We start from the raw sequence: 25,644 nt of genomic DNA on the forward strand, positions 1-25,644 counted from the left end.
GCTAGCTGTCTCTACACACACGCACATACACACACCACACACACAAACAGTACACTCACACATATACATATATACATATACATATACATATATATGTATATGATCATATCCTCTCTCTGTATGTAGGTATGTGTGCTTATTTGTGTGCATGTGTGTGTGTGTGTGTGCATAATTTCTTTGAAAAGTCATTGTTACCCAGCTGAAGAAGAATTGGATTTTGAAACAGAGGACTCACCTCTTCTCTTAGCTCAAAGCCCGGAGGACACCTGATATAAACCACTTCCTGCTTCCTCTTTTCCTTGCTTTCTTCATCTGATAATTAATGGCATAGAACTAAGTGACTCTTTAGTTCTGATATTTTCTAGTTTTTCTCTTTTTTCCCCCTCTTACCCCTCAGCATACTTAAAGAACATTTTTTTCCCCTGAGCTTTGAATTGATCTACGTCTTATGAAGAGATAGTTTTGTTTATAATTAGCCATGACTGTTATTCTATGTCTAAGAAATGAGACATGGGAAAGGTACCCAGCTGTCTTTTGTACTTCAGATGTCTCTTACAGCATGACATTTTGATAAATTAAAGTGTAAATGAATCAAAGGTAGACTTTGTAATCTTTAAAATTCACATGGGTTTGCATACTAGGAAAGATCTGTTTTAGTGTGCTATTCTTAAAACATTTGAAAAAGTAATATGACATCTGTCAAATATCAAATGGAGCAGTGTGGCTTCAGAGGTGTGTGTGTAAAGACAGGACTAAATTTACATGCATACATATTATAATAAAGTCATAAAATAGACTTTTTACTAAAAGTACTGGAAATTCTATGCCCAAGGAATATTTGATCCTTCAAAGTAGCCACCATGGGAGGCTCTAAACTTATCCCAATTAGATTGTCATTGCACAAAACAGATCAGGAATTTCTTTTTAGAATTGCTTACAGTGTTTTCTTCTGAATATTCTCAGTGGTGGTAAAACTTTGTTACAGAAAATCAATTCCATCCCTAAAGGTTAGTCCAAATACGATTTGAATTGGTGTGAAATTTGGCATAATGCCTGTCTGCTTAGTCCTCACTGAAGAACTTATTCCTGGCAGCAGCAGCAGCAGAAGTATCTCATTATAAAGCTTTTTCACTTATAAGATGGCCCCATGGCATGGATCCCAAATGCCATGTTCTGATAAGCCCCATTTGTCACATTGGTAAAAAATTAAATGCACTTTATGTTTTAAATTTGAAATGGGGACGCAGTGGAATGTGAGAAATACTTCTTTTCAATTTGGAAGGCAAGCTCATCAATCACCCATTAGATAAATGATGCATTTACTTTAGGCCTGTCAATAAAAAGATCAATTAACATTGCCATTCCCTCTCTTGTAAGAACACAACTGGAAACTACTTTTCCTTGACCCTATTAAGAAATCAGATTTTTTTTCTCCAGTTGTTGAACCAAAGTATCTTCATTTAAAGAAAAATTCCAATTGATAACTTTAAAATAATAGAAAAATGTATACATTGTATATATTATACATAGTATATAAAATATATACACTACATATAGAGTGTATGTGGGTATATATATGTACACACACACACACATACATATATATATATATATATATATCTCGATCGATAGATCAATAGATAGATAGATAGATAGATCTCCCTCGCAGATCTCCTAAAACCTTTGTATTTATCTACATGATAATAGCAAGAAGCATCCTTGTTCTATTACTTGGTCTCTGACTCCAAGTCCTGACAGAGCTCTTAAGTCCCTTGGAATTTCCTTTGTGATAGGAGTGTCTTTTGTTCTAATGAGGTGACTTTTTTTTTTTTTTTTAATTTATTTGACAGAGATCACAAGTAGGCAGAGAGGCAGGCAGGGAGTGGGGGAGCAGGCTCCCTGCTGGGCAGAGAGCCCAATGTGGGACTCAGTCCCAAGACCCTGAGATCATGACCTGAGCTGAAGGCAGAGGCTTAACCCACTGAGCCACCCAGGCGCCCCTAACAAGTTATCTCTTGATGGGCTCCTGGGTAGCTTCAGGATGGGGCTGGTCACTAGAAAGATCAAGCCCTGAGTAGAAGCTTGGAACTTCCAGCCCCTTCTTCCTTTGTTAGATAAGGGGAAAGGGGCTGTAAGTTGAATTAATAATCAAGTATGCCTACATGATGACACTTCCATAAAAAATCCCAAAAGTATGGAGTTTGACAGGATTCCAAGCTAGTGACTATATCCATGTGCTGGAAGGGTGGTGTACTCAACTTCTCAGGGACAGAAGCTCCTGCGCTTGATATTCTTCTGGACTTTGTCCTCTGTATCTTTTCATCTAACCATTCATCTCTATTTTTTATCATCTAATAAGAGGATAGGATTATTAGAGTTAGGGTAATTTCCAGGAGTCTGTGAGATGTTATGACACATTACTGAAACTAAAGAGGGGGTTATGGGAACCCAAGTATATAGTAGTTACTCAGAAGTACTGGGCACAATCTGGTATTTGTGGCTGGCATCTGAAGGAACAGTCTCCTGGGACTGAACCTTTAATTGTGGGAACTGCTGCTAATTCCAAGTAGGTAGTATCAGAAATGTATTGAACTGTGGGACACCCAGCTGGTGTCAGAGAATTGGCCCACGTCAGGAATAAACTCACTCATCGGGTGTCAGGAGTGTTGTGAGTGCAGTACTAGTGTGAGAGTAAAGAAACATATGACGCTTTTTCCTGGACAATAATTTTGAGTGAATCCTGTCATATTTAAAAATATTCTCCTTATTTTTTTTAGTATAAAATACTTCTCTCAGATTTCTTAAAAATGAATCCATCAATTTCTACTCCAATTCAGATTTTCATGGGATTCTGTGGTCCTATTAAAAGCAGTAGCATTATTTCAGTGAATTATTGGAGAAACATCAATCATCTGTGACTCTTTCTCTCATCCTGATGTCTAGTCTGTCTTTAAATGTGCTTAACTTGTCCAGACAGCAGGTTGCAAAGCCATGCCTATCCATCCCCGCATTGGGGATCCCCACCAGTCATTACCTTTGACTCAGATTATTACAGTTGCTCTCCAATTCCAGGTTTTTGCATTCTTTATTCTAAAACAGTGTTTATTTCTGTATTTTAACAGAGTTGTTTGATCATCTAATTTCCCATTCAAAAAACAAACAAAACAGAACAAAACAAAACAAAAACTCTGAAGACTCCCCATTACCTCCTTAACTCCTTTAGTGTAAATTCCCCCTGATCTACAAGGACATTCTCATCTTCACCAGTGCTTCCAATTTTATCATTATTTGCCTTCAAATATTCTACACTCCATGTTACACTCTGATACTCCAGTTCCTGTAATTTTTGTCATGTTATTCCCTTAGGCTGAAAATACAATGATGATTGCATTTCTTATTTATGTTTTTCCTTTAAACAAAAACAGTTTTAATGCTTTATCTTTTAATAAAACTTCTCTGTCCTGCTTACTTGGAAGTTCTATCTTCCTCATCTGATTCATACACCAAATGGATTTTCCTCCACTGTTTACTTTAAAAATTGCTTTCATTCCCATGTTTTAAATGATCTTTTATCTGCCATAGATGGAGAGCTCATTGAGGGTAGAAGCAAGTCATTACTCATTGTTAGCAATCTTTGCTGTGTCTTGTACAGCAAATAAATATCTGTTTTATTGAATGTAACTACATAGATATGACACACACAATGTTTATATTCCTAGAAAGTTTTCTCAACCAGATGGTAGTTACTCTGGGAATCTAGAAACAGTGAGAAAAGAGAACATTTTGATACCAGCGCTATCATGCCTGTATCCCTTCCACTCAGAGGGAATGCAAAGGAAGGAACCCCACACCAGCAGCTTCTATCTAATTCTTCAGACTGCACACAGTATCTAAAACAACTAGACAAAAATTTAATATCTTAAGGCATTAGTTTTCTTCCTTGAAAATGGAGATGATATTGTTTTCTATATACCCTAGAGTTACTGTATCTTTTCACAAGGATTTGTAAAAAGGAAAAAAAAAAAAAGGAGGTTTAACATCTAAAAGCATTTTATAAACTTTAAAATATCATACAAAAGGAAATCTTTACAGAAACTTGCATTTCATACATATCCATCTCCTGAGATTTATAGGTTCAAAAATATCCATCTCCTGTTAACAGACTTGTCCGGTGTGATACTCAACCAAATGACCAGTATCTCTTTCTTTTTCTTTTCTTCTTTCCCCATTTCATTGGAAATCATTTGTAGTGTTTTATGTATCATAAAATGTGAAAATCCATTAATTGTCATTTTCACAATGAGACAAAGTGGCAATTCATTTTATTTAGGGCCAGTGTGGTGACTTAATATCCATTATTTCTTCCTAATCAGTGTGAGTTGGAAACGCCATGTTTCTTCTCCGGATACCACAGGGTATCAATCACTACAAGAATGAATTTTATTTGAAGCTATAGTATAAACCAGAATATAATGTGATTTCATATTTTCTGAGATTTAGCTGTCAACAAAATGAAACCATGAATGGGCAGACAGAAAAGATGAGTATGTTTCAAAGCAGAGAGTTCAAAACAATAAAACAAAATAAATAGCTCTTTTAGAGTTAGATAACGCCATTTCTTACTAGACATTTGGGAGACTCACACCCTCAAAAAGGCAAACACGGATACCCTTAAAACGAACCTTGCCTGAGGGAGAGGCAGAGGAGCGCTTTGGAGGGAAGTGGCTCTGTGTGGGAAGAAGTAGTTGTGCAAATCTTGTCCAATTTCCTCTCTGGAAGTTTTGTCTTCCAGCTGTAGGAAGCTCTTAATTTTCTTTTTCTTCATCACTTCTACCAAGCAGCCATGCTCTGTTTCTCTCCCTTCCCTTTCATCTTTTAGTTTTGGAACGAGGCCAGAATTTTTCAAATTTTTGAAAATAAAAAAATAGCATATGAATTTTTTGACCAAAAAAATACTCTAATGAAAAGCATACAAAGACCATTTTGCTTAACCTTCAATAAAAGTACCCCTGAATTTTCACTGGTATTCTTACATATTCCTCTCTCTGGACTCCTGCTTTCACATTAAAATATCATTCCCTCTCCTCCTAAGGTATGGTAAACATCTGGAGACCAGAGGATCAAGAGTAGGCGACTGAGAGGAGAAGGATATAGAGAATATAATGTATTACTTGAATTCAGGTAACTGTGATTTTGGGTGGTTCTTAGATTGGGTACTGTTTTGGGTGCCACCAGTAGTAAAGAGCCAACGCGAAGAGAAGTAAGGCTCAGTCCTATCCACTGGCTAGCCCTCAGTTTCGAAATTCTGGTTCATTGGGATGGGAATTGGGGGTGATTCTTGGAATTGGTTGTGCATTATTATCTGTGGAAGAAATCAAGAAGATAGAAGAACTGAGATAGCATGAACAAATTTAGGTAAAGTGGCTGGGGTGGGGAAGTTGGGAGGGGAGTGGGGACATCTGTGAATAGAAGGATTCTGAACACCAAGGTTTTGCACTAATATCACCAGTAGCTGATGCTGAACTTACTGATGTCCTGAAATGATGGTAAAGTTCAAATACCAAATTCAGCCAAGAATGCCTATGATTGATGGGGACATTTTTAAGAAATTTCATGCCTGAATCTATATTGGTAGTACAGAGTTATCAAGCCATTTTTCAGGGAATTAGGGTTTGTATGTGTTCATTTATCTAGCCAGCTGGCTATGTACACAGATTGACAAAAAGATCACCCCTGTTTACTCTACTTTTCTGAATAGACAAAGATTCCTGGGGAGGTACGTTGGTAATCATGAGCAAACAGGCATAAACTAAAAACTAAAATTCTGATTCCATGTTTTTTTTAAAGATTTTATTTATTTATTTGACAGACAGAGATCACAAGTAGGCAGAGAGGCAGGCAGAGAGGAGGAAGCAGGCTCCCCGCAGAGCAGAGAGCCCGATGTGGGGCTCGATCCGAGGACCCTGAGATCATGACCTGAGCCAAAGGCAGTGGCTTAACCCACTGAGCCACCCAGGCGCCCCCTGATTCCATATTTTTTAGCCTCATCTATCTGAAAGATTTGTGATGACAAATAGTTTTGGTTAACATTGAAATAACTCTTACATATTTGTTTTGATAATTACTTTAATACAGGGAACTTTTCACTCAGATTTTTTTCAGCCAGCAATCACATCAAGAATTTTGTTAGTTTCACCCATAGTCAGTTTTCTCTCAATTCCTTTCTCATAACATGAACAAACACACACACGTGTATTAGTGTATAGCTGTCTGAAATTTTATGGTTTTTATTTGTCATATTCTATAAAGTAGAAAGCAAAACCTGAAGATGAAACTTACAAATAAATGTGATATTATTAATTTCATATTATCTTTAGAATTTCATATTATCTTTATTATCTTTATTTAGAAATGTATGTTAAAGTCAGAACAAAAGGGAGTGAAACACAAAGAAAGAACGTGGGGAAAAGGTGGGAAACAGTTTTATGTTGGTTTTTATCTTAGATGTGTTTTTGAAAATTATTTGTGAAGAATGGATTTGCTTCTCTATCTTTGCCATACTATATAAATAATTCTCTAATGACCAAAGTGAAAAAGTAATTAAAGTTGGTTATTTGGATGAACTGATCTAGTTTATTAAAATAGGTCAGTCATGTCAATCAAAATGCTTTATCTGGGAGTCCTAAAATAAGAATATTTTTTTAAAGATTTTATTTATTTATTTGACAGAGAGAGAGGCAGAGCAGCAGGCAGAGAGAATGGGGAAAGCAGGCTCCCTGCCAAGCAGAGAGTCCTATGTGGGGCTCGATCCCTGGACCCCAAAATCATGATCTCAGGACCCTGAAATCATGACCTGAGCTGAAGGCAGAGGCTTAACCCACTCAGCCACCCAGACGCCCCCCTTAAATAAGTATTTTATGGATAGTTAGCTTTCGTATTGAAGTCAGAGAGCCATCATATATTATTTGTGGTGAAAAGCTGAATTTTTCTTTGGTCTCTCAAATTGTTTCTTTGTAGCCCGGTTAAATTAGACCATTAATTATAAGTATTTTAGGTAAAACCACTACTTATATAAAGAAAAAACTATAACACAACTTGATAGGCAAGATATATTTTTCCCACAATACTTAATTAACACTCAAAAATTGAGCCTGAAACAAAAATAAGGGCAGCATTTTTCATTTCTTCAAAGAAACAGTTTATTTTGCCAGGAGTTCATGGAAGAATAAGAGCATCATTATTTTTCTGCTTCTTCTTGTGGTATTCATTTACTTTAAAATGTAGAGTTTGAAAATTGTAATGACATTTTAGCCTGACTTGTTACTCATGTTTTATATTTTAAGTTAACCAGAACTGAAGTTCACATTGATGATTTCAAACTCTTAAGTTTGAAGTCACAGAAGACTGTATTTAGTATATTCATGTGGCTTAACTGTCTACCAAGATTCAATAAAAATGTAAAAGAAATGAAGTCAGTAGAGAAAATGATTTTTACTTTCTTGCGTATCAAAAAGTTTTTTTTTTTTTTTTAATGTTACGGCATTAGGTAGTATCAATTGATATAATGATAATCGGTATAATTAGCCTATGGTTCTAACACCTCAGGACAAGACCACATTAACAGTCTTTTTTTTTTTTTTTAAGATTTTATATATTTATTTGACAGACAAACATCACAAGTAGGCATAAAGGCGGGAGGGTGGTGGGGAGGGGAGGGGAAGTAGGCTCCCTGCTGAGCAGAGACCACTATGTGGGGCTTGATGCCTGGCTCAATGCCGGGCTGGATCCCAGGACTCTGGGATCATGACCTGAGCTGAAGGCAGAGGCTTTGACCCACTGAGCCACCCAGGCACCCCCATAAGCAGTCTTATATTGAGACCATCTAATTTTATTTTTTTTTTTTATTTTTTTTTTTTAAGATTTTATTTATTTATTTGACAGAGAGAGATCACAAATAGGCAGAGAGGCAGGCAGAGAGAGAGGAGGAAGCAGGCTCCCTGCTGAGCAGAGAGCCCGATGCGGGACTCAATCCCAGGACCCTGAGACCATGACCTGAGCCGAAGGCAGCGGCCCAACCCGCTGAGCCACCCAGGCGCCCCGAGACCATCTAATTTTAATTTGGATTATTTAAATTACTGTAAGAGAATACCTATTTTGGCCTTCCATTTATCTTTCTGTCTTCTTCATGTAATTACTCAGAGGCAGTAGGGGTCACATACATGACAGTTGGTTTCCAAGTGATTGTTCTTTCCAACTCTTTTTCAACATTATATATACTTATTAATATTTGAACCTCATAAACTTCTTGAATGTACACAGTTAGTTTTAATCTCACAACCATATGTTCTATATAGGATGACCTTTTTGAATCTACATGAATTTCAGTTCAAATGAAAAGCAATAAGAACTAGAAATGCGAAGTTTTAGAAATATATTTGGATTTTATCTGAAATGAATTTGTGGGGTATCATCAGAAGAAAATGGTGTTTTGGATACAGTTTCTCACTTTCTACCCTATCCTCACTTACGTGTTTCTTGGTTCTGCCTCATGGTCATGTAACAGCTACTCTAAATAACGTTCTCTGCCTCCAAACAGAAAATATTTACAATTTCCCTCTTTCTAGTTATAAAAGAAGATTATCTGTAATAAAAACATGAAGGACTTCTGTGCCTAGAAGAAAATCTTGCCAACATTATGAGATCAATAGCAGAAAAACTAGATTGGTATATGTGAATATACCAACTGTCAGACATATGTGTGTAGAGTTAATAGATTTAGTTTCAGGAACAAGATGATAATATTACAAAAAGATAATTTATTTAAGTGATAAAATATAGATAAAGAAAACTGATTAAAGGAAAAATAGCAAAAGTTACATTAGGAAGACTATCAATATGGTAAATTGTTTCTTGTACTATAATTCCATAAATTTGTATGTATGTGACTACATACATATGTACATAATGGGACTCTGACTCTGAAATCAAATAAATTTTAATGTTCTAACATAGATTTTCACTGGTAAAATATGCTTTCATTCATTTCTAGGCAAAGGTTAAAAGCAAACTAATAACTGGATTTTAGGATTGTTTTTGGAAATTGAAAGCTGGAAGCGGGAGGGTAGAGGTAATATTTTTTTTTCTTTTATTTACACAATAAATCATTTTGTTGTGGGTTTCTTTTGTTGTTGTTTTTGCTAGCTATTTTATATGATTCGTCCCTGTGAGTGGGTTAGGGCAATTGGGATAGATTCAAGTGGGTAGGAGAAGAATAAATGAAACAAGATGGGAATGGGAGGGAGACAAACCATAAGTGACTCTTAATCTCAGAAAATAAACTTTAAAAGTGCATATACAGTAGAATCTTCTTGCATGACCACTCAGCCTTTGTGAACACACGCGAGTGATAAAATATCCATTCCAGAGAATTCAAAATAACCAAAGCATCGTTTAAAATACAGATTAATTAGGGGTGCCTGGGTGGCTCAGTGGGTGAAGCCACTGCCTTTGGCTCAGGTCATGATCTCAGGGTCCTGGGATCGAGTCCCGCATCGGGCTCTCTGCTCAGCAGGGAGTCTGCTTCCCTCTCTCTCTCTCTCTCTCTCTCTCTCTCTGCCTGCCTCTCCATCTACTTGTGATTTCTCTCTGTCAAATAAATAAATAAAATCTTAAAAAAAAATACAGATTAATTAAACACGACTAATGTTAAAAGAATGGAAAGTCAATATCATTTATGCAAATAATAGAAAAGAGTGAATTACTTATGTGTTTAGTAGTTTGAAATGTTATAAGCATCAAACCTTAAGTAAAATATTTCAACTATGTTAGAAATGATAAAATGGCATCTCTACTATTATGTTAACCCTGTGTATACGTTACTGATACTTACATGTTTCTTAAAGGGTCATTTCATGCCATTTAATGTGACACTAATCTATACCTTAATTATAAAAACATTATTTTATCTGTCAGTGCTACATCTGGTTTTTCCCTTCTGGGAGCTCTCAGTTTCCTAGTTAAAAAATGAACCAGGCCAAATTTGTCTGCTTAGTTCCTCTAGCTTAGTGGTTCTCAAAGTTTTGTCACTGGAAAAGCAACATAACCATCACCTAGGAACTCATTAGAAATGCTCATTTTTAAGCTCTTCTGAGGCCTGTGAATCAGAATCCCTGGGGACAGAGTCCAAGAACAAGCCTCCCAGGCAATTCTGACACATGCTGAGGTGTGGGAACCTCTGTTGCAGGTCAGCACCTTCCCAGGTCCCAACTATCAAAACTCAAACGGTTCCTTCACTTTTAAGGGCTTGAACTGCCAACACCTCGTCATGAATGTTCTAAACTGTTAGGTACTCTTTCCGTCCTTAATATTCTGTTCAAAATTTATCTGTTCTCAGTCTTATTGCTTCAAGGCTAATTCTGAAAACTGAAGCCATATTACTAAATTTATGCCTATTTATATTTGAATGTTACCCTTGTGGAAATAATTGATATTTAAATCTGAGCCCCAGGAAGATGTATAGTAATTATACGTAGTTATTCAGCCCTAAGGGCTCTTCTCTTGAATGGTGCGTTTTTTAACACCATGACATGTCAGATGGTTCTCTAATTATATTTTGGGCCCAATATATGCAACCTGTTCGTTTGTGCATACTACCTATATGAGTGCATGACACATATTAATATAAGAGAATTTCCCAAATTGAATAATTCCATAACATGTCAAGGAATATAGAAGAAATGTCATGTATGTTCTTGGGGATAGAGGGGGCAGTATAGTTACGATGAAGTAAACACACATACATCCTGGACGAGAAGGCAAAGTTTTCATGAATTTTTCAGGTATATGTAAGTCTTTATAGAAATATCAAGAGGGTGCTATGGCTTTAGAACTTTCTCCCCAGCTAGGTATAATTGAATGAAAAAGTTTTTGGAAGCCTTGGGGGGTTAGAGTAGATGTTCTCCAAGTCCCCCTTTCAATTCAGACCATAGAATCTCGTTTGACAGAGACACTGTGTTGAATGGCTAGTAGAGGCTTAAGAGGAAAGGTGTTATAAAGAATTCAGTAGCTTGAAAAGAGGTGTCGAGAGCAAAATTTCAGTGAAGTATAGTAAGAACTATATTTTGTGCTTCAGTTCCATGGAAGAAATACTTTTGAAAAAATTTCAGAAGACTCCTAAGAAGAAAGGTAGAGAAATAAACTTACAGATTTTTTTTCCATTATTTTTTTTTTCTGTAACATATAGCAAATCAAAGCAAAGAAATTAAAGTTAGTTTTGAAACACAGAACGAAATGAAGAAAAAAAGAAAGAAAGAAAGAAAGAAAGAAAGAAACTTACCACCAAGATGCCCTTGCTTTAGGCCCAGATGGTTCACTTTTTCTAAAATATAGGCAATGCTGTGGCCAAATGCTTTGGTTGTCACTGTTGATGAGAGTAGCTTGGTGATAAGGCACAGTCTCTCTGAAAAGCAACAGGTGCTCACAATTTCAGCTGGTGGCTCTCTCCCTTTGAAAACAGTTATAATTTAACCTGAAGGCTAGCTGCTGCTAAGTACGCAGATGGGTAGAAATCAGCTAACGAGCTACTAATTTGTTTTATTTGCTTTGGAATGAACTGAGTGTGAACAATTAGAGCCAACATGTGACCTCTCACACAAACTTCTAAGAAAAGTGACACTTATTAGAGCTTTAGAAGGATATAAGCCATATTGAATACTTTTACACTTAAAGCCTGAGAAAAGGTTCAGGAACTGTTATATATAATATTAAAGGTCTGACCAGAATGCATTTAGCTAAAGGCATTGCATTTGTTTTCTATTGCTGCTGTAACAAATTACCACAAACTTAGAAGCTTAAAAAAACACGCATTTATTATCATACCAGTTATGGAGGGTGGAAGTCTGATGCCTCTCTCACTGGGCTAAACTCAAGATGTCAGCAGGCCATCGGTCTGGATGATTTAGGGGAGAATCTGTTTCCCAGCTTTTAGGGGCTGCAGCAATCCTTGACTCGTGCTCTCTTCTTCACCTGCAAAGCCAGCAATGTGGTATCTCTGTCGCACTGTTCTCCTGAAGTCCTATTTTCTTCAACATGCCATCTTCTGCCTCCAATTTTAAGGATGTTTGTGATTACCTTGGGCACATCTGGATCGTACAGAATAAACTCTCCCATCTTAAGGTCCCTCCCCTTAGTCGCATCTGCAGAAGTCCCTTTTGCCGTCCAAAGTGGCATATTAACAGATCTGAGGAATTAGCATATGGACCTTTTGGGGGGATCCATATCTTACCTATCACAAACATTGATGAAATTCCCAGAATTCTTAATCTGCTTCCCCCCGATCATTTACCTGAAGTTGGCTGCTCAAATCTTACAGAATATTCTACCAAGAGTTGAGATGTTGAGAGATGATTTAAAAACGAATAAAGTATCTTCCATTATTAAACACAAATTTTGAGAATAGAGAATCATTTCTTTTTTCTTTTTTTCTTTTTTTCCTTTGGTGTGTGTGTAAATACAGGTAGATAATGTTGTCTGTTAATGCTTGTTGCCTATAAAGTGTTAAGCTGAGGAAGCCAAGCTTATCAATTTCAAGCATAGACATTTACTATGCATTGAGTAGGTGGTGAACATTACACTAGATATTGGTTATACAATGATGTATGAAATAAAATATAATTCTGAAAAGATTATGCAATGATCTTACCTAGCATCCTATTAGGAGGAAACACACACAATAATAGTAGATTCTCTAATATTAAATATAAAGATAAGTGGCAAGGGGCTCTGACTCATAACAAGAGGTAATTTAAGTATCTTACACCTTAGGTGTAAGATAGGGTCTCTAAGGAAGAAACAGTTAGCAAAGACAAGTAGTAGAAGGTATCAAAGGCCCTTCATTGATAATGAGCTATTTGTTTTGGGGAGAAAAGAAAGAAAACTCAGATTATTGCTATAGCTAAAACACAGAGGGAGAGGGCACTGAGAGATAAGATTGGTAGGTGGCCTTTTTGCAGAGTTTGAATTGTATCATAATTCAAAGAATAACACTGAAAGACTTTAGGAAGGATAGAGATTGGAACTGATTTATATTAAAAGCTACTCTGAAAATGGGGAAGAGATAATTAGGTGCTAAAACCATTAGGAGATCATTGAATTAATCCAGATGAGAAGAACTTGGTGATTTTGGTAAATAAGGTATCCATAGAGATGGAAAGACATATAAAGATGTCATATTTTGGAAATAAAATACTGACTTAAGACAGCATCAGAATTTACTCTTGGATTGCTGATTTTAGCAACTTAACTGATGTTTGATTTACTGAGTTTGGGAAACTATATTCCCATTTATGGGTTCTGGATGATCTTAAGCAATATTTGCAGTTTTGAGGAATCATAGACCAAGTTAAAAAATTCAAACACAAAATTTTGCACACAATTGTTGAGGGTTAACAAATTCCCTTAATACTGTCTCAAAACCACCGCAGTAGAGATCTTCTGCAAATTGAATTTTCCTTCTTTAAAGTAAATTTCTACATATAAACACAGCTATTACCTTTTTAAAGATACGTTTATGTTCTTTTGTGACCAAAATGTTATTTTCCTAAAACTAGGTCATCAAATTCTGTCATTCCTGATCTTAGAACTATATTGTATCCCTGGGAAGCACACATTTTTATGTATTTGTACTTTTAATGCTTTTTCATTTTACAATTAGTCTCTTCCCATGACATTTCTACCCATTCAAAATCTACCACCCAAAATCCCTTATCCATGAAGCTTTTTTCTTTTTGTACCAGTTAGCATTAACCGTTCCTTTCATTGGTTCTTTAAAGTGTTTGTGACCCTGTATGTCTCCCCAGCTAGAATAGGCTGAGTACAGGAATACAATCTGGCCTCACTGAGTCTCTATTACAACCCAGCACAAAATAAGCCTTAATAAATAGTTATTGAATTTAATGATTGAACTAAATTGATATCTCCCAGTTTCCTATGATGATAGTACACCTTCCAAAGGCATATTTGTTAGATAGAAGGTTCACCTAATACCTTGCAGAAAGTTTTCCCCCATAAACAAAGATATGCCATGTAGCTTCAACTATTAATCACTGAAAAATGACCTTCAGAGGAGACAAATGATTCAGTTCGTGGAAATATGTGTTGTTGCATTGAGCACTAAGACCTTGCATCAAGGCATCTAGAATTAAACCAGCCTTGTTGAAGTCATGGCAGTTTCTCAGTGTTTGCCATGTACTTTGACTTTCTGTTAAGGTCTGATGAAATATAAACTTCCATACAAATTGCCTTATTAAGTAATTTATAGTATCAAGACTGTGAACTATTAAAATAAAATTTTGAGGAATTTGTGTGACTTTTTAATTGTTTTTATTCTTAAAACAAATCAAAACCGATTATGAAGTACACTCGAGTGGTAATAACTTGCCAGTTTCCTGTCCTGCATTTTGTGCCATTTCTTTGACTTGATCAGAGACACTCTGATTCCTAGGCACGTGTTCTGTTGCCCATTTTATAGTACTTCTTTACCCTTCAACAATATGTCTCTCTGTCCATTTCTTACTTGGCAATTAAAAATGTGAGCTCATAGGAGCACTGGGTGGCTCAGTGGGTTAAGCCTCTGCCTTTGACTCACTGTATTTCCAGTGATGCCACAAACTATACACATGACTATCTGTGTAAGTGCCAAGTTAGTTTACCTTTTTAACCTCAGGTCCTATATTCTTCAAATAGGAATATTAATGTAACTATCTCATGGGATTAAATTATATAACATGCACTGTGCTTATTACAGTGCCTGACATATAACAGGTCTCAAAAATGTGTGCTGATACTATAAATATTAATATTAATTGTTATTAGTATTATTTATTATTAGAATTATGTTAGTGTAGGTAGTAAAGTTCAAATTCAGCAGAAGTTTCCCAAGGGCTGGCTTTAAAATAGCTCCAAAATAATCCACTGAGAACACCACTGCAGTGATGGTAATTGGTAGTGTGGGAAATTGCAAACAGGAAACCTAAAGCTCATTATTGTGCGTTGTTTCTCAGTGCTGAACATTACAAGTGCTGAGCTCTGTAATCTGGAATAAAGACAAATTGACCTCCAAGATTTTATTGCAATCGTCAGAGCTGCTCAAAATATCTCCTCCATAGCAGCCACACAAAGAAATATTCTTGTGTTTGTAGTTAAGCTGGAATAGATAGCATTACTTCTCAGCCAACAAATTTCATGTTTTGTGAGTTGTCGCCAAATATATTCAGATCCAATGGTCCAAATTAGGAATTGAAAAAAGAGTTTGGTAGAGAATAAGAATTCGCATCTTCTCCTTGTTCGTTCACTGGAATGCCACAAATCAACTTCATGGGAAAAGATTTATTTTGATGAAAACCAGGATAAATTTCACAGAAACATTTAAATACAACTTTCACTGAATTTAGAATGGGAGTTTCAAAGAAGGATTTTAAAAAATCCTTGTGAAGGAGATGGTCATTTTGGAAGCAATTATACAGCATTTTTTTTTTTTCTTAAGAAAAATTCCTTCATCTTGAAATACTTTCAAAATGTCATGACCTTTATTGGCCCTTAACTTTATCTGGAAAAGATCTACAGGTGTCAGCCTTTGCATTATTTCTTCTCTGCAATATTAAGTATTTCATGAAGCACCTACTGAGTGTGGCATGCTTGAAGAGCAAGGATGGGGCACATAAAAGATACAGAAAACTTAACTCACATTCTGTTTTTTCAATGACATCCAGAAACTGTGGTGTATTCTTCAGAGAGTTTCAGATTAAGAATTCATGACATTTATAGACATCTTTCTGTTCACAGCAAAATCAATAATATGGAAATTGCATTTTACTTATTCTTTAGTTCTATATATCAAAATAGAATAGTAATTTTTTCCTGTAGTAAATCATGATAATTTAAAAAGCATTTTGCTGTAGCTAATTGCTTGGTAAATTTCACTGAGGAAGTTTTAGTGTTAGTATTATTTTCCTGGAAATTATTCTCAAGGAATTTTCTTATATTGCTTTTACCTTCCAAAAAATACAGCTAATTGAAAATTAAATTGTATTTCTCTTGGAAATTAATAAAGGCTTTTATATAAAATCTTGGAAGATTAATTTTCAGGTTTTCTACTATTCTGTTTTAAATTCCATGCTATTATTCACCCTTAAAATTATAAATTGCTTTCTATCTTTTATTGATTATTCAGCAAACTAAACAAAGACTTACAGAGACTGTTTCTGATTAGATAATGCAGAGAATAAAAGAACATGTGGACTTTGATTTCTTATACATCAGAGCTTTTTCATTAAAATGATCTAACTTCTGTGTTGTCATGATGATGGTAATAAGTTTGAGTTCTAAAAGGATAATTTGCAGTACACATATTCTAAAAATATAATTTCAATAAAAATCTTTGAAAACATCACAGTTTCTGCAATAATAAGAATCCTTTTAAGGACACCTGTCAGCACTTCTCAAAGTGAGGTTGGAAGTATATTAAAGTTTGCTCAGATATCTTTGAAATAACATGACTAAGATATTTTGTAAATTCATTTCTTCTGGGATTGCTAAAACCCCGCATTCTTGTTCATTGATGACATGTTGAGATTCTAAGGTCTAAAAGTTGTTGTGTCCACATAGTGTCATCTACGCAGACTGAAAGATAATTGCGGGTAAAACCCCATTGCTTATTGTCTACAGTGACACAAATGAAGGATACACCCAGCATGCAAATATCTGACCTTGACATTATCAGGAGGCAGAAGATTGTATCAAGTGAACTAATCCTATCCCCAACATCCTTTCTCATTTTTTCTGTGCTGTTTTATTTTTCCTTTTTCTTTTTAAGAAAGTGTTTTTTCTTACTGACCTACCCAAGGTAAACTGTACCATTGTTATTGTTTCTTATTCTAAAGATTTTATATAAGTTTTAAAGACTTTACCTTATTAAAAACTACCAAGTTTTATGTGATTTTTTAAAAATTTACAAGTAACTGTGATATCACATAATATATTAAAGAGAGGGGGAAGAAGAGCTGCATATACATATGAGTCTTTGCTTCACTCCTCACCAGATGTATGGTCTTGGAAACATCTGCTAATCTATTCTAAATCTCTGTTTTCTCCATACTAACCAATACTTAGAATTGTGTAGATTCACTAATATAAAGGAAATAAAGCATCTAGCAGAGAGTATAAAATAAACACTAAAGAAATATTAGTTGATACTCCCCTTAAATGCAGATCTGGGTAATGGGCTTGTTGCCAGCTTTTCGCTGGATGAGATGCAGTAGGTGTGAATAAAACAGCAATTCAGTGCATCTTATATGTAACAAAGAGGTAATTTGATCAGGCGATAAGGCAAAAATATAAATGTTAATTATATAAATTTAAAAACAACAACAACAACAACAACACATTTTCTCTCACCAAATTGAGAGAAAAGTTACTTCAATACTCTTTGCTTGGGACGCCTGGGTGGCTCAGTTGGTTAAGCAGCTGCCTTCGGCTCAGGTCATGATCCCAGCGTCCTGGGATCGAGTCCCACATCGGACTCCTTGCTCAGCAGGGAGCCTGCTTCTCCCTCTGCCTCTGCCTGCCATTCTGTCTGCCTGTGCTCGCTCTCTCCCCCTCTCTTTCTCTGATAAATAAATAAAATCTTTAAAAAAAAAAATACTCTTTGCTTTTAGGTAAGAAAGATAATCCTTTATTATTCTTTTCTGTTTTCCAGACTAAATATGGTATATCTTCGAGGTGCTTTCAGAGGAATAAAAATATGACTAAGTAGAAGAAAGTGGGTATAAAAAACGTAAAGCATGAGTAGTTTGGGCTCCCTGATCTTCTGCTTTAAGCCTATAGGTGACTCTTGGTAAGAAGTTGTTCTTTCTCAAGAAATTTTTATTTAGGAAGGAAGCACTGACAGCCAATAATCAAATGCTGTTTCATTAATTCATGTATCCAAGTAATAAATATTAAGCATCAATTCTTCACTCTGTCCTGTGCTATGGGTAGAGGTACAGTGATTAAAAATGTATATATTGGTTATCCTCTCCGGACATCTACAATATGAAGAGGTAAATAAAAGACTGATGGTGGTAAAGGTAAGGATGAATTTGTGGGAACCAGTATGTGATATCCCGGAGACACAAGAGGTTCATCTTACTCAGAGCTTAAAGGATATCAGGGCATTCAAGGGGAAGGAAATGCTAACTTATGTAGGGAAGGGTACTTCCAAGACAAGAAATGGCCTGCTGGCTCTTGATGGAGTTCCTGAGCTTATGTAGGGGTGGGGGAGGTGAGGGAGCTGGGGGCATTCAGGGAGCTAGCATCTGCAAACAGGAATACCTATGGGATGAAAGCTGGTGAATTCTTCAGGGAATCCATGGAGGCTGTGCTGGTCATTGGTTCCTTCTTCAGTGGCATAATCCTTCGAGTGTGACTGCAGAGCCTGTCTTTGTGAACCACATTTGCTCCCCCTGTGTAACTGCTATTAACAGCCTCTGCTTTGTGTCTTTGGTATTTAGTCTTATAAGTTTTATCACATTTGTAGGTTTATGTATCCAGACCAGAGTCAAGACCCTGAACAATTCTAACACAAGGACACTCATTTTGCCCTCTATAACCACACCCACCTATAAGGACACGTACCCTCCACTGTCTCTAATGCATGGAAGCTACTAATCTAGCCTCCATTTCTAAAATGTTGTCTTTTCAAGATAAATAAATAAAATGTTGTTTTTCAAGAATTTTATATAAATGGAATATAGATTGTTGCATATATCTATAGCTTCTCCATTTATACTGCTGAGTAATATTATAAAGTATGTTGGTACCAGTTGTTTAATCATTCATCTGTTGAAGGACTCTTGCAGTTTGGGGCCAATACAAATAAAGCTCTTATGAAGATCTCTGTAGAGGTTTTTGTGTAAACATAGTTTTCATTTCTCGGGAATAAACACCAATAGCCAGCCCAGGCCTTGGTCAATTTTATGCTAACAAATTGGATAACTTAGAAGAAATGGATAAATTCCTAGATATATATAAACCACAAAGACTGAATCATGAAGAAATAGAAAATATGAACAAATAATAAATAAGGAGATTGAATTAGTAATCAAATAACTCCCAACCCAGAAAACCCCGGGACCAGATGGTTTCACTGGTGAATTCTACAAAACATTTAAAACAAGAATTAATGCCAATCTTTCTAAAACTCTTCCCAAAAAATTGAAGAGAAAGGGAGACTCCCAAACTCATTTAATGAAGCCAGCATTACCCTGATACCAAAGCAGATAAGGACACTAAAGGGAGAGAAAATTATAGGCCTTATGATAAATATATATCCATTTATCTTGGATGGAACCTGAAAAGTATTATCTTAAGTAAAATAAGTGAAACAGAAAAAGATGAATACTGCATGTATCACCTATATGTGGAATCTAGAAAAAATCTAGAACAGAGTAGAGTGGTGGTCACTAGGAACTGAGGGGTGGGCAAAATGAAGAGACATTGGTCAAAGGCTACAAACTTGCAGTTACAAAATGAGTAAGTTCTGGGGATCTAATGTGCATGTTTATTATAGCTATTCATACTTTAATATATACTTGAAAGTTGCTAAGTGACTATACATTTAATGTTCTTACCACACACACAAAAATGGTAATTATATTATGTGATAGAGGTGTTAACTAAAGGTAGGGCAATCATTTTACATTATGTAAATGTGTTAATTCAACATGTTGTACACTTCAAACTTAAAAATGTTATGTGTCAATTATATCTCAGTAACACTGGAATAAAAATGGAAAGTCTAGTGCTTCATGTATTAAAATGCCTAGTTTTCTTCATTAATAACTCATCAGGGAAACTTTTAAAAAAACAGAAAGTAGTTCACATAATAGAGTAAAATATCTAGAAATAGTTTTTCTTTTTTTTATATACTTCACAGTTTCATTTTCAAAAAAAGAATGCTTAAATAAAGAATAAGAATTTTCTTATTATCCAATAGAACTTGCTGAAAACAATAACATCTAACTATAGATTGATAAAACATTGATTCTGAATTTTTCCAAATCATACAAGACTAAAATCTAAGGAAAATATCTTGCCACAGTGCTAGTGGAAATGGTTGAAAAGTCATCTGGAACATCCTATCAGTCAATATTTATTCAGATTCAGCGAAACTTATAGTTCATTTTTCTCCTTAACCCACCAAGACTAACTCATTCCTCCTATTTTCTGGCTAATGTTAGACATAATTTGAATGTCAGTCATCATTTTGTCTTCAGATTGGCTTTGCTTGGTCTACTATTGCATAGTACTCAAAGGTCACAAAAGCCATGGACACTGAAGCATGACAAAAGGCAGAGGAAGGCTGTTATGTTTCCACTTAAAATTTCTTTTCTGCTGATTCTGAGAAGGCTCACTCTCTGGACTATGCTTTGCCTCAAAGAATAAAAGGATCACCTTTTCCTTGACATCATGACTGTTTCATCCTTTCTCCCTTTCATAGGAATTCATCAAGAGAATGCAGGATCGGTAATTGATTTTGGATTTTGTTAATTGGCACAAATTACCACACGGGTACACAGCAGATAAAACAGATGATACATGACTCAACAAATAAACTGGAAAGGCATTGTACAAATGCCAAAACATATCCCGATGCTTGGCATGTTGAATTCATCTTTTGACAAAAATATTTGCTCTGAAAATCTTTCATCAACATTGTGAGATAAGACGTTATGATAGATTTCTTGTTAAAAAAGGGTGAATTTATTTTAAAAAATGCCTTTTTAATGATGAAGATTTATGAATGGAAAAAAAAGTTCTTGGCATTTTACACTCTCCTCAGTGATACTGCCTTAAGTATATATGGAGAATGTCAGTCCCACAGAGAGGTTGGGACTGAGTTTAGTTTATTTTTTCCTCAAAAAAATTGTGAAGACTGTGAGAAGAGTCTTATAAATTGCACCCTGTGAAAGAATGAGCTGAATTAAGGGACTACAGCAGATTGTTTTCCACAAGATGACTCCTTACCTTAAAAGATCATTTCAGTACTCATAATGTGATAGCTTATATTTTATCCATAAGAACTCCAGACTTATCTTTATATACAGTAGGATTGTCACAGTATATTAAAACCCTAAGATAAATTTTTCCATCCCTCCAGATTTATATTTAAGGAAAATAAAAACAAACTAGTGTCAGGAACCTACTAACACAGATTCCTTGTGTTCCATTGGATCCAGAATTGACGTTAGTACATATTACTTAGGAAACATGGTATTCTCTTGGTTCAAGACCAAAAAAAAAAAAAAAAAAAAAAAAAAAAAAAAAAAGGAAATAAACTAGAGTTTATTATACCGAAGATAATGTTTACATTTATCATCTCCATACTGACTTGAGGCTTGACTTCTTAGGCTGTTTTCACTGTTCTCCCTGAACTGAAAAAGGATCTGACTGAACTACACAAATATAATTTTCCATATTCTCCCTTAAAGCCCTGGGCATCAATTAACCACACAACTGTAAACCTTAGACAAGAAGCATCAGCAAACCCAATTCTGCATGTTTTAATTAGGCCCCAAGTACTCTCCCTGCCTAAGGATTTTATGATGATTTCGCCAGTATTCATTTGACCTCTGTTCATGGGAAAATAATCACAATTTTGAGAGATGAACACCAGCATATTAGGAGTAAACTCTAAGGAATAGACTGCATTTCAGGAGTCAGGCTTAAACCAATTAGCACATAGCATCCTCGAGGTTACAACAAATGTTCAGGACTTAATGCAGGTGAAAGAGACATAAGAGTTTCCTGAGATTTCTTATGAGAAAGCCATACTGTGGGATGGTGTCTTTTCCTCTGGTTTCTTTTTTGCAGAGATGTAGTCCCAGAATTATTGCAACCATTTTGCCTGAGCAGGAAACCAACACAGCCTTAAACAGAGCCTGAAGTATTGCAGAAATAGCTCAACCCTGAAGTCTGCTCGACCTCTGAACTTCCCATTATATAAACCCAAACAGTCTCTTTTCATTTCAAAGACTTTGAGGATGGTTGTATGTTATTTGTAGGCATTAATTCCAATGTGTATAACTCTTTGCACCTTCTTCTAAGTTCAGTTTACCCAGATTCCTCTCTATTAATAATATGTAACATTTTTTCCAGGTGCTATTCTTAGTATTGTGCATAAATGTATTAATGAACCCTCCTAACATCCTTGTGAAAGTATTCTATCATATTCTAAAATGTGTAAGATCACAGAGAGATTAGGTAACTTTCCCAATGTCTTACAAATAGCAGGCAGAATAATGTTTAAGCCCAGGCAGTATTAAGTTCCAAGCTCAGCCATCAAATGATACTGTCCTATTACATGGTAAAGTTCACATTAGCTCCATGTAAACTCTTCTTTTAAAAATTTTTAACATTTATTGTCTTATATTTTATGATATTTTTTAAAAAAAGTATTTTCAGTGTTCCAGAATTCATTGTTTATGTACTGTACTCAGTGCTCCATGCAATACATGCCCTCCTTAATACCCACCACCAGGCTCACCCAACCTCCCATCCCTGTCCCCTCCAAAACCTTCAGTTTGTTTCTCAGAGTCCACAGTTTCTCATGGTTCATCTCCCCCTCCAATTTCCCCCAACTCACTTCTCTCCATCTTCCCGTGTCCTCCGTGTTATTCCTTATGTTCCACAACTAAGTGAAACCATATGATAGTTGATTCTCTCTATTTGACTTACTTCATTCAGCATAATCTCTTCCAGTCCTGTCCAGGTTGACACAAAAGTTGAGTATTCATCTGTTCTGATGGAGGCGTAATACTCCATAGTATATATGTACCATGTGTTCTTTATCCATTCGTCTGTTGAAGGGCATCTTGGTTCTTTCCACAGTTTGGCGACTGTGGCCATTGTTGGTATGAACATTACTATAGAACCAAGAACCATAAGATATCTGAGAATAAACCTAACCATAGAGGTAAAGGATCTGTACTCAAGGAACTACGGAACACTCATGAAAGAAATTGAAGAAGACACAAAAAGGTGGAAGAGCATTCCATGCTCATGGATCGGAAGAATAAACATTGTTAAAATGACTATGCAGTCTAGAGCAATCTATACTTTCAATGACATTCCAACCAAAATTCCACTGCCGTTTTTCAAAGAGCTGGAGCAAACAATACTAAATTTGGTATGGAATCAGAAGAGACCCCAAATTGCTAAGGAAATGTTGAAAAAGAAAAATAAAACGGGGACCATCATGTTGCCTTGTTTCAAGCTTTACTACAAAACTGTGATCACCAAGACAACATGGTACTGGCACAAAAACAGACACATAGACCAGTGGAAGGGATTAGAGAGCCCAGATATGGACCCTTAACTTTATGATCAAATAATCTTTGACAAAGCAGGGAAAAATATAGAATGGAAAAAAGACAGTCTCTTCAATAAATGGTGGATAAAAGACCTCAATGTGAGGCAGGAATCTGAATCCATCAGAATCCTAGAGGAGAACATAGGCAGTAACCTCTTTAAGATTGGCTATATCAACATCTTTCAAGATATATCTCCAAAGGCAAAGGAAACAAAAGCAAAAATGAACTTTTGGGACTTCATCAAGATCAAAATCTTCTGCACAGCAAAGGAAACAGTCAACAAAACAAAGAGCCAACCCATTAAATGGGAGAAGATATTCATGAATGCCAGTACAGACAAAGGGCTGATATCCAAGATTTATAAAGAACTTCTTAAACTCAACATACACAAAACAGATAACCATGTCAAAAAATGGACAGAATACATGAACAGACACTTTTCCAAAGAAGACATACAAATGGCTAACAGACACATGAAAAAATGTTCATCATCACTAGCCATCAGCGAGATTCAAATCAAAACCACATTGAGATACCACCTTACACCAGTTAGAATGGCCAAAATTAACAAGACAGTAAACATGTGTCAGAAAGAATGTGGAGAAAGGGGCTTACTTCTGTTGGTGGGAATGGAGGTTGGTGCAGCCACTTTGGAAAACAGTTTGAGGATTCCTTAAGAAATTAAAAATAGAGTTACCCTATGACCCTGCAATTGCACTATTGGGTATTTACTCCAAAGATACAGATGTAGTGAAAAGAAGGGCCATCTGTACATTTATTGTCTTAATTGTACCAAATACCTGGTATTAAATTGTCTGGGCTATCATCACCTTATATTTTTACATAATGTATTTTTTTAATATTTAATTTATTTATTTCACAGAGAAAGAGATCATGAGTTGGCATAGAGGCAGGCAGAGAGAGAGGGGGAAGCAGGCTCCCCAATGAGCAGAGAGTTCCATGTGGGGCTCGATCCCAGGACCCTGGGATCATGACCTGAGTCGAAGGCAGGGGCTTAATCCACTGAAACACCCAGGCGCCCCTACTTAATGTATTTTATATTTACTGGTTTACATGTGGATGTCTAATTTTCTTTTTTGCCCATTTCCTTTGGAATGGACTCTTCTTTAGAGAATTCTTATATTGTTGTATAATTATATATTGTATAATGTTTTGTAAACACAAGAGATCCGGTATGCTTATGGTGTACTACCTCAGGATCATGATGAATTTGGCTATGATAAACTTAGTCACCATATTGTAGCATACTTGAAAAATGGGCTAATACAACAACTCTCTTCCCCACTGTCTCCCCTCATTCTATATTCCTGAACACTCCCTTACCATTATCTAAATTCAGCCAATCTAATCATCACTGTCTCTTCTCATCCATTTTGTAATAAGGCAAATTCTTCTATCATTGATTTGCTTACCATCCCCTCTTGCCTGGTAACCTTGGTTCATTGACTCTTCCTTCCTTCCTTCCTTCCTTCCTTCCTTTCTTTCTTTCTTTCTTTTCCCCTTAGATAACCAACTTCTTTCTTTACTGGCTCCTTGACTTTGTAAACAATGTTCAAATCCTGTCTTAGGAACAATTAAAAGACTGCTTCCTTCTGGAATTCTCTCTTTTAGCTTCAAGATTCCTTTCTTTGCTTGTTGACTTCTTACTAATGTGCTTCTAGATTAATCATGGATTCTCTTCCTCCATCAGCATTTTAATTGCTGGTGTTTCTTATTCTTGTAACAGGAGGCTTCATTTATTCCCATGTTCTTGTTTACTTCTATTGTTAAATAGAAATGGAGGATTTTTATTTTATGAAAAGTAGACATTTTTCTCTATAAATTCTGTCTTGCCTGATACCTGAAATTCCAACATGAGTGCTAGGCTCTCAATCAAAATATTATATAGGAATAAAAGAAGCCTTGTTAGTTTATCTTGCAATAAGAATAATGGTCCTAAGCAATATGGATTTCTGGGTAGTGTCTGTGAGAAAAACAGAGACAGGACATTGTAGAACGAAGTAGTGTGGACACGAATGTTATCTTTCACTGAGTTGGTTATTTTGTTGAGTAGTTTAACTATATAAACAAATCATAGATGTTTCCAATATAGATGGGTCAGGCAACTTTTTATTATCTATTTTTAGGCTAAAACAGCTAAGAGGAAACAAAAAAGAAGTTTATTATTTGATGTCAAATATCTTATTTTAACTGTGCTAATATTTGACAAAAGGAAAAG

This window comes from Mustela putorius, unplaced genomic scaffold (assembly GCF_011764305.1).
Source record: "Mustela putorius furo isolate JIRA1106 unplaced genomic scaffold, ASM1176430v1.1 tig00000129_pilon_pilon_pilon, whole genome shotgun sequence".
NCBI lineage: Eukaryota > Metazoa > Chordata > Mammalia > Carnivora > Mustelidae > Mustela > Mustela putorius.